We start from the raw sequence: 10,728 nt of genomic DNA, 5'->3' as shown, positions 1-10,728 counted from the left end.
CCCTACACTCTTAGAAAAAAGGGTTTCAAAAGGGTTCTTCGGCTGTACCCATAGGAAAAACCTTTTTGGTTCCAGGTAGAGCCCTTTTTGATTCTATGTAGAACCCTCTGTGGAAATGGTTCTATATTGAACCTAAAAGGGTTCTACCTGAAACAGAAACGGGTTCTTCAAAGGGTTCTCCTATGGGGACAGCCGAAGAACACTTTTAGGTTCTAGATATCACTTATTTTTTTATATATATTGCACTTTTTTACTAGGGCCAATATTGAATAGGGTGCCATTTGGGATTCTTTGGACACTGTGTTAACAACCCTCCAGACGAGCTTCAATGCCATACAACTCTCCTTCCGTGGCCTCCAACTGCTCTTAAATACAAGTAAAACTAAATGCATGCTCTTCAACCGATCGCTGCCTGCACCCGCCCGCCTGACGAGCATCACTACTCTGGACGGTTCTGACTTAGAATATGCGGACAACTACAAATACCTAGGTGTCTGGTTAGACTGTAAACTCTCCTTCCAGACTCACATCAAACATCTCCAATCCAAAGTTAAATCTAGAATTGGCTTCCTATTTCGCAACAAAGCCTCCTTCACTCATGCTGCCAAACATTCCCTCGTAAAACTGACCATCCTACCGATCCTCGACTTCAGCGATGTCATTTACAAAATAGACTCTAATACCCTACTCAACAAACTGGATGCAGTCTATCACAGTGCCATCCGTTTTGTCACCAAAGCCCCATATTCTACCCACCACTGCGACCTGTACGCTCTCGTTGGCTGGCCCTCGCTTCATACTCGTCGCCAAACCCACTGGCTCGAGGTCATCTTCAAGACCCTGCTAGGTAAAGTCCCCCCTTATCTCAGCTCGCTGGTCACCATAGCAGCACCCACCCGTAGCACGTGCTCCAGCACGTATATCTCACTGGTCACCCCCAAAGCCAATTCCTCCTTTGGCCGCCTCTCCTTCCACTTCTCTGCTGCCAATGACTGGAACGGACTACAAAAATCTCTGAAACTGGAAACACTTATCTCCCTCACTAGCTTTAAGCACCAGCTGTCAGAGCAGCTCACAGATCACTGCACCTGTACATAGCCCATCTATAAATAGCCCAAACAACTCTCTCTTCCCCAACTGTATTTATTTATGTTGCTCCTTTGCACCCCAGTATTTCTACTTTGCACATTCATCTACTGCAAATCTACCATTCCAGTGTTTTACTTGCTATATTGTATTTACTTTGCCACCATGGCCAATTTATTGCCTTTACCTCCCTTTTCTCACCTCATTTGCTCACATTGTATATAGACTTATTTTTCTACTGTATTATTCACTGTATGTTTGTTTTACTCCATGTGTGTTGTTGTATGTTGTCGAACTGCTTTGCTTTATCTTGGCCAGGTCGCAGTTGTAAATGAGAACTTTTTCTCAACTTGCCTACCTGGTTAAATAAAGGTGAAATAAAAAAAATACAAAATAAAAGGTTTAGATTGCCTGTGAGGCACCGCAAAAGAAAATCTTGAGAGAGACTGATAACAGCATTGGGCCCTATTTCCTATCAATTCTATTTTTACTGTAGGTATAACAACAATTAAACAGACCTTTCCTTTGTCTTCTCTCTCCGTTACCTTCATCCCCAGCTAATCTTTTCATCCTCGCACCATCTTCTAGCTATCTTAAACCCCCTCCTCTCTCAGTGTGTGCGTGCGCTTGTACGTACTTGTGTGTGTGTGTGTGTGTGTACGGAGTCTCACCACACTGTGCCTAGAGATTCCTATCTCCTTACTGGGCATTATCATCTTCTCGCTTAAACAACACCATGCAGCAACATTCCCGGGATTTGCAAAGATAAATTGTACATTCCAAATGTCCACTTCCATATCATCATTCATAAGTGATTGAAAGAGGTTCCGATTTGGGTGCACGTGTGTGTGTGCGTATGCTTACCTGTGCGAGTGCACGTGTGTGTGCATGCTTTCATGTGTGTGTGCGTACCTGAGTGTGTTTAAGTTCAGGTGTGTGCATGTAGGAGGCAGTGGTTTGAATGATGCTAAACTGAATCAGAGCAGCTGACTGGGGTTGTAAATCTCCTCTCCCCTGGGTGCTGTTACTTAGAGCAGCACAGAATCAGTCAGAGAGAGAGGGGGGAAAGAGCCGAGAGGGGTATCATCACAGTCATTACATAAAGTCCACACACACACTCATTTGCCCACGTGGACAAATGTGTGTGTGTTTATGTGTGCGCACGCATGCAGGCTTGTAAACACACACTGTCAATGTCTGGGATCAACCTCCTACAAGGCATGGGAACGTACCGTCAACAAAACCCCTGCTCACTCAGTGAGTGAAAATGAACAGAACAAACCATCAGTCAACATTAAAGGAGTACATAAAGTAAACATACCCATACCAGCCCCTTTATACTGCAAACAAATACTACACATACAGTCCATTAGTCACCCAAGCTTCGCACTCTAAAAATGATTAAACAGTTGGAATATGAATAGATTGGCTAAATAATGTAGATTGGCTAAATAATTTGTTGAAGAATCGTGAATTCAGATGCAGATTATTTATGGGCAAACTTTGTAGGCTCAAAGGCTTTTTTTTTTTAATCAAAATTGTCAATTATTCCCGAAACAGATTGAAGTGCCATTGAATTGTATTATCTCTTCAATGGAGTCTGTAATGAAAGTGAAGTAATTCGAGGGAAATTATGAGAATGCCATTTGAACTATTATTCACAAAACAAAAGACAAACATCTGCCTGACACATAATAAAAACAAAAGAAAGCTCTTGAGAACAATCGGCTGAATGATGGGCCTCAAGTTGCGTTCAGTGCATTCCGTTGTTTAGGCTGACTCATTTCTATTGAAAGTAAAGGATTTTCATTTTGACATACTTCATTGCTGGTTTTCAATATGAAATACAGTATGTCACTTTGTTTTTAACCCAGATTCATATTGACTCACTCACTATTGACTCAGGCCCACTGAAGTCTACCTACGGAGGAGCGGGTTCTAAGAAAGAACTTTGAATGTCTTTGAACTTCAGAGAGTTGGCTTAACATTGGACTACCTAGCTAGCTAGCAAGCTTGTGTGAGAAGACTGTCACCAGAATTAAAATAAAAACACAACATTTCGTTATTTTCCAGTTTTCGGTTCTGTTCACTGAATCGGTTCCAATTCCTGATTTGAATACAGATCTCAGAAAGTTACTTTTGAGAAACTATTGGATTGGCTGCATTCAACTAATGGCAGGGCTGCATCTAGAACTACATGTTGAAGATAGAAATATAATGAATAGAGCACACACAATCTCTTATATTATTCCAATCTATCTGACAGTCATATTTGATCGACACAATACATTTCTATTGAAACATTCTGTAAATGTCCATTCTCATGAATGTCCATTGTCTCAGGTGTACATTATAAAATCAAAACAATTAACCAATGATATTTTGAACAGATAACTATAAATACGTTTTTACGGCCAAGTACTGTATGACTCTTTCAACATGCCACTGAAAAGGTTGAAAGCTGCAATAATTATATTATAGCTGAAATACTGCAGAGTAATTCAAAGCCATTTGCAAACTTTGCAAACAGAAACTGTGTTTCTTTGCAAACAAGTGTTCTTGTTTCAAACACACACTATACTATATTTAAAGGGATAAGGAACCCAGAATACAAACTAACATAATTTTCCACCTACCTTGGCTGTAGTTGATTCAAGAATGCAGTTTTCAGATATTTGGTTTCCTTTAGACACTTAATAGCCATATTTTGTTACTGTTAGCTTTCTCAGTAACACTTACATTTATTAAAAAATATATTTTACCTTCATTTAACCAGGCAGGCCAGTTGAGAACAAGTTCTCATTTACAGCTGCGTCCTGACCAAGATAAAGCAAAGCAGTGCGACAAAAACAACAACCCAGAGTTACACATGGGATATACAAACACAATAACACAATAGAAGAATCTATGTACAGTCTGTACAAATGTAGTAAGATTAGGTAGGTAAGGCAATAAATAGGCCATAGTGGCGAGATAATTAAAATGTAGCATTAACACTGGAGTGATAGACGTGCAGATAATGATGAGCAAGTAGAGATACTAGGGTGCAAAAGAGCAACAAAATAAAAAAAAAATATGTGGATGTAGTTGGGTGGGCTATTTACAGATGGGCTGTGTACAGGTGCAGTGAATCGGTAAGCTGCTCTGACAGCTGATGCTTAAAGTTAATGAGGGATATATAAGTCTCCAGCTTCAGTGATTTTTGCAATTCCTTCCAGTCATTGGCAGCAGAGAACCGGAAGGAAAGGCGGCCAAAGGAGGTGTTGGCTTTGGGGATGACCAGTGAAATATACCTGCTGGAGTGCATGCTACGGGTGGGTGTTGCTATGGTGACCAGTGAGCTGAGATAAGGTGGGGCTTTACCTAGCAAAGACTTATAGATAGCAGAAGGAGAGTTTACAGTCTAACCAGACACCTAGGTATTTGTAGGTGTCCACATATTCTAAGTCAGAACCGTCCAGAGTAGTGATGCTAGTCGGGCGGGCGGGTGCGGGCAGCAATCGGTTGAAGAGCATGCATTTAGTTTTACTAGCATATAAGAGCAGTTGGAGGCCACGGAAGGAGTGTTGTATGGCATTGAAGCTCGTTTGGAGGTTTGATAACACAGTGTCCAAAGAAGGGCCAGATGTATACAGAATGGTGTCGTCTGCGTAGAGGTGGATCAGAGAATCACCAACTGCAAGAGCGACATCATTGATATATACAGAGAAAAGAGTCGGCCCGAGAATTGAACCCTGTGGCACCCCCATAGAGACTGCCAGAGGTCCGGACAACAGGCTCTCCGATTTGACACACTGAACTCTATCTGAAAAGTAGTTAGTCAACCAGGCGAGGCAGTCATTTGAGAAACCAAGGCTGTTGAGTCTGCCGATAAGAATGCAGTGATTGTCGAAAGCCTTGGTCAGGTCGATGAAGACGGCTGCACAGTACTGTCTTTTATTGATGGCGGTTATGATACCGTTTAGGACCTTGAGCGTGGCTGAGGTGCACCCATGACCAGCTCGGAAACTAGATTGCGTAGTGGAGAAGGTACGGTGGGATTCGAAATGGTCGTGATCTGTTTGTTAACTTGGCTTTCGAAGAGGTTAGAAAGGCAGGGCAGGATGGATATAGGTCTGTAACAGTTTGTGTCTAGAGTGTCTCCCCCTTTGAAGAGGGGGATGACCGCGGCGGCTTTCCAATCTTTAGAGATCTCAGACGATTCGAAAGAGAGGTTGAACAGGCTAGTAATAGGGGTTGCAACAATTTCGGCGGATAATTTTAGATAGAGAGGGTCCAGATTGTCTAGCCCAGCTGATTTGTAGGGGTCCAGATTTTGCAGCTCATTCAGAACATCAGCTATCTGGATTAGGGTGAAGGAGAAGTGTGGGGGGGGCTTTGGCGAGTTGCTGCTGGGGGTGCAGAGATGTTGGCCAGAGTAGGGGTAGCCAGGTGGAAAGCATGGCCAGCCGTAGAAAAACGCTTATTGAAATTCTCGATTATCGTGGATTTATCGGTGGTGACAGTGTTACCTAGCCTCAGTGCAGTGGGCAGCTGGGAGGAGGGCTCTTATTCACCATGGACGTTACAGTGTCCCAAAACCTTTTGGAATTAGTGCTACAGGACAAAAATGTCTGTTTGAAAAAGCTAGCCTTTGCTTTCCTGACTGTATATATTGGTTCTTGACTTCCCTGAAAAGTTGCATATCGCGGGGATTATTCCATGCTAATGCAATACGCCATAGGATGTTTTTGTGCTGGTCAAGGGCAGTCAAGTCTTGAGTGAACCAAGGGCTATATCTGTTCTTAGTTCTACATTTTTTTAATATGGCATGCTTATTTAAGATGGTGAGGAAAGCACTTTTAAAGAACACTTATTTCTGGAAAAGTAGAACTCGAACTGTTTGGGCACAGACCTGGATAGTATGACAGAACTCTGCAGGCTCTCTGCAGTAGATTGTAACTCCGTCCCCTTTGGCAGTTCTATCTTGACAGAAAATGTTGTAGTTGGGGATGGACATTTCTGATTTTTTGGTGGCCTTCCTAAGTCAGGATTCAGACATTGCTAGGACATCAGAGTTGGCGGAGCGTGCTAAAGCAGAGAATAAAACAAACTTACGGAGAAGGCTTCTGATGTTAACATGCATGAAACCAAGGCTTTAATGGTTACAGAAGTCAACAAATGATAGCGCCTGGGGAATAGGAGTGGAACTAGGGGCTACAGGGCCTGGGTTAACCTCTACATCACTAGAGGAACAGAGGAGGAGTAGGATGAGGGTACGGCTAGAGGCTGTAAGAACTGGTCGTCTAGTGCGTTTCGAACAGAGAATAAAAGGAGCAGATTTATGGGCCTGGTGGAATAGATTCAGGGCATAATGTACAGACACGGTTATGGTAGGATGTGAGTACAGTGGAGGTAAACCTAGGCATTGAGTGATGATGAGAGAGGTTACATCTCTGGAGGCACCATTAAGCTAGGTGCGGTCTCCGCATGTGTGGGGGTGGGACAAAGGAGCTATCTGAGGCATTTTGAGCAGGACTGAAGGCTCTACAGTGAAATAAAACAGTAGAAACTAGCCAAGACAGCAGTAGAGAAGGCATATTGACATTAGAGAGAGGCATAAAGCAATCACAGGTGTTGATCGGGAGAGCTAAGACAACAACGGGTAAATATCGATTAATTGGCAGAGAGGGTCAGTTAGGTACACACAGTTCGAGGCTGGGGCCGACAGATAAACAAAATGAGGTACCGTGTTAGTGAACAGTCCAGCAGGCATCAGCTGTGTAGCCGAGTGATCTTAGGGTCCAAAGAGCAGCAATAGGTGAGTCAGGCAGCCGTTCGGTAGTCGCTACTACGCTAGGTGAGCGGGAGACACAGTGTTCAGAAAGCTAGCGGGCCGGGGCTAGCAGATGGGTCTTTGGCAACATCGCAACGGAAAAGCCTGTTGAAACCACATCGGACGATTACGTCGGCAGACCAGTCGTGAATCATGTAGTAACACTTTTTTGGTTACTACATGATTCCATGTGTGTTATTTAATAGTTTTGATGTCTTCACTATTATTAAAAATAAAGAAAAACTCTTGAATGAGTAGGTGTGTCTAAGGTTTTGAATGGTGCTGTATATTTGACTACATTGAGTTTTTGAAAAGTTGGTATTTTTAAATAAACTACAAAATACAACTATTTTCTGCCCAGGTCCGATTGCCATATTATTACCCAATGATTTAAGATAATCCATGTCATAACAACAAGACGCCCAGCGCTTCAAGCCAAGCCTCCTCCTCCACACTCTCTCTCTCTCCACACCCGCAAAATGTATTTTGCATCGCGCTACACTCGTCTGTCCAATGCATGTAAACAGCTTGCCTGCTCCATAGCAAGCTGCTCTATCCTCACTGACTGGTGAAGTAATTTATTGTCGAGCTAAATGTAAAAAATAAATGATTTCAGAGGTTTAAAAAGGAACATAAAGGAACGATATAAACCGTTACTTTCTTTTGGATCTAACCAGTTCATAACTTTATTTTGTTGGTCGGAACAGTGGAATGGAATGAAACAAATAATGGTTCTGTTCACAACTAAACGATTAGAAGATCATTTCGGTTCCAATCCCTGATTCAAGTCGTTTTGAAAACATGGTTACTTTATGAGACCTGTTTTCAAATAGTAAAAAAAAAAAGTGTTTATTTTTAATCTATATTCAAATAGTTGTAGTCACCTCGAAAGAAACTATTTGTTCCCCTGAAACAATAGTTACTCTCCACAAAACATAGTTAAAACTACAGTTATCCCAGGTCTGATGGCCACATTGATGTGGTCTGATGTGCTTTTCTCATGTATTGTCCGTGGTGGTACTGTACACACTCAGTTTGTACAACCGATGAACAACACATTTGACACTGTTTTGATATAATGAAGTTTTTCTGCGCAGAAATGTTCACACAATGGTTGTTGAGACATCGCACAATGGTTGTGTGTGCCAACAGTTTTGTGCAGACAAACTCTCAGTTGAATAACAAAAATATCTATCATATCACAATTAGGGCTGTGGCAGTCATGAATTTTTTCCAGCCAGTGATTGTCAAGCAAATAACTGGCTTTCTCACGGTAATTGATTTAGCATCTCCTGGCTTCCATGCATAGCCTACAAGCCGCTGATGTAGACCTTTGGAACATCTACATTTAAAAAAGTCTAATAAATCCATTTAATATAGCCTACACAATCACAATAAATTATTTATTATTAAACAGTTCTAAAGAAACATGATATGAAGAAAATGTTTTCTATTTCAGAAGAACAGAATAGCATATTCTGAGTTGTCCTTATGTTAGGCCCTGATCTGGCTATGTCACATGGCTGTGGGCTACACTAGTTCATTAAGCAGACAAGATTTTCTTAGAATTCCGTGGCATTATTTTATATTATTTTATAGTATAAAGAATATAGCTGAATAAAATAGAAAGTATATTTCCTCAAAACGATTTGAGGGAGTGCGCACATGGGTGTAACGCCCTGGCCATAGAGAGGGGTTTGTGTTCTTTATTTTGGTTAGGCCAGGGTGTTACATTGGGTGGGCGTTCTATGTTCTTTTTTTCTAGGTTGGTTTGTTTCGTTGATTTTGGCCGTGTGGCTTCCAATCAGGCACAGCTGTAGTTTGTTGTTGCTGATTGGGAGTCACACATAAGTAGCCTGTTTTTCCTTTGGGTTTTTGTGGGCGATTGTTTCTGTCTAGTGTTTTCTGTTTAGAGTTTTTCCTGACAGGACTGTTTGGCTGTCGTTTTTGTTTATTTTTGTAAAGTGTTCTCTTTTCATTAAATACCAAAGATGAATACACATCCTCCGCTGCACCTTGGTCTCATTACGACGACAGCCATTACAATGGGGCTATTCTGTGGATTCTAAAATGGCGCCGGAAGACATGGCAACAGTTTTATGGTTGCCCAACCAATTGTGCTAATATGTGGGGTTTTTTCGCGTTATTTGTAACTTATTTTGTACATAATGTTTCTGCAAGCTTATCTTACGGCAAAAAAAGAGCTTCTGGATATCAGGACAGCAATCAATCACCTCGGACTAGACAAAGATTTTTTCCACAACAAAGACGACGCACAAGACATTCTCCAAACACCCCACAGGACCGACATCACCATTATTTGCAAGAGGAAGCAAAGCAGGTACAGAGGCAAGAGCCGGATGCCTGGTCAGGACCCGGAAAAGGCGAGTGGGAAAGCTGCCGTTACTGTCAATACTACTCGCCAATGTGCTATAAATTAGACGAGGTACGATCACAAATATCCTAACAACGGGACATCAAAAACTGTAATATCCTATGTTTCACAGAATCGTGGCTGTCACGTCCTGACCAGTAAAGGGGTTATTTGTAATTAGAGTTTGGTCAGGACATGGCAGGGGGTATTTGTTTTATATGGTTTTGAGTGTGTGTTTATGTAGAGGGGCGGTTGATTTATGTTTCCAGGGTTTTTGGTTTAGTTCTATGTCTGTTTCTAGGGTGTTTATTTCTAGGTTTAGTAATTGGGATTGGGGCCTTCAATTGGAGGCAGCTGGTTATCGTTGCCTCTGATTGAAGGCCCTATAATTAGGAGTATGTTTGTATTGGGAATTGTGGGAGGTTGTTTTGCACTGCTAGGGTTAGCCTGCAAACTGTTATGTTGTTGTCCGTTTTCTTGTTTTTGTGAAGTGTTCGTGGTTATTTAAAATAAACATCAAAATGAGCACTCAACCCGCTGCGCCTTGGTCCAATTACTACGACGACCGTTACAGTGGCTGAATGACGACATGGATATTCAGCCAGCGGGATATACGTTGCACCGGCAAGATAGAACAGCACACTCTGGTAAGACGAGGGGAGGGCGGTCTGTGCATTTTTGTAAACAACAGCTGGTGCACGAAATCTAAGGAAGTCAGTAGATTTTGCTCTCCTGAAGTAGAGTATATTGTGATAAATTGCAGGCCACACTACTTGCCTAGAGAGTTTTCAGCTATACTTTTCGTGGCTGTTTATTTAACACCACAGACAGATGCTGGGACCGCACTCAGTCAGCTGTATAAGGAAATAAGCAAACAGGAAACCACTCACCCAGAGGCGGCGCTCCTAGTGGCCGGAGACTTTAATGCAGGGAAACTTAAATCAGTAATACCACATTTCTATCAACATATTAAAGGTGCAACCAGAGGGAAAAAAATTCTAGATCACCTGTACTCCACACACAGAGACGCGTACAAGCAAAAATTAAAGCAGGAAGCACCAGTGACTCGGTCTATAAAAAAGTGGTCAGATGAAGCAGATGCTAAACTACAGGACTGTTTTGCTATCACAGACTGGAACATGTTCCAGGATTCTTCCGATGGCATTGAGGAGTACACCACATCAGTCACTGGCTTTATCAATAAGTGCATCGAGGACGTCGTCCCCACAGTGACTGTACGTACATACCCTAACCAGAAGCCATGGATTACAGGCAACATTCGTACTGAGCTAAAGGGTAGAGCTGCCGCTTTCAAGGTGCGGGACTCTAACCCGGAAGCTTACAAGAAATCCTACTATGCCCTGCGACAAACCATCAAACAGGCAAAGCGTCAATACAGGGCTAAGATTGAATCATACTACACCGGCTCCAACGCTCGTCTTATGTGGCAGGG

This window comes from Salmo salar, chromosome ssa17 (genome assembly GCF_905237065.1).
Source record: "Salmo salar chromosome ssa17, Ssal_v3.1, whole genome shotgun sequence".
Taxonomy (NCBI): Eukaryota; Metazoa; Chordata; class Actinopteri; order Salmoniformes; family Salmonidae; genus Salmo; species Salmo salar.
The sequence above is the reverse complement of the archived record's forward strand: the minus strand, read 5'-3'. Positions refer to the sequence as shown.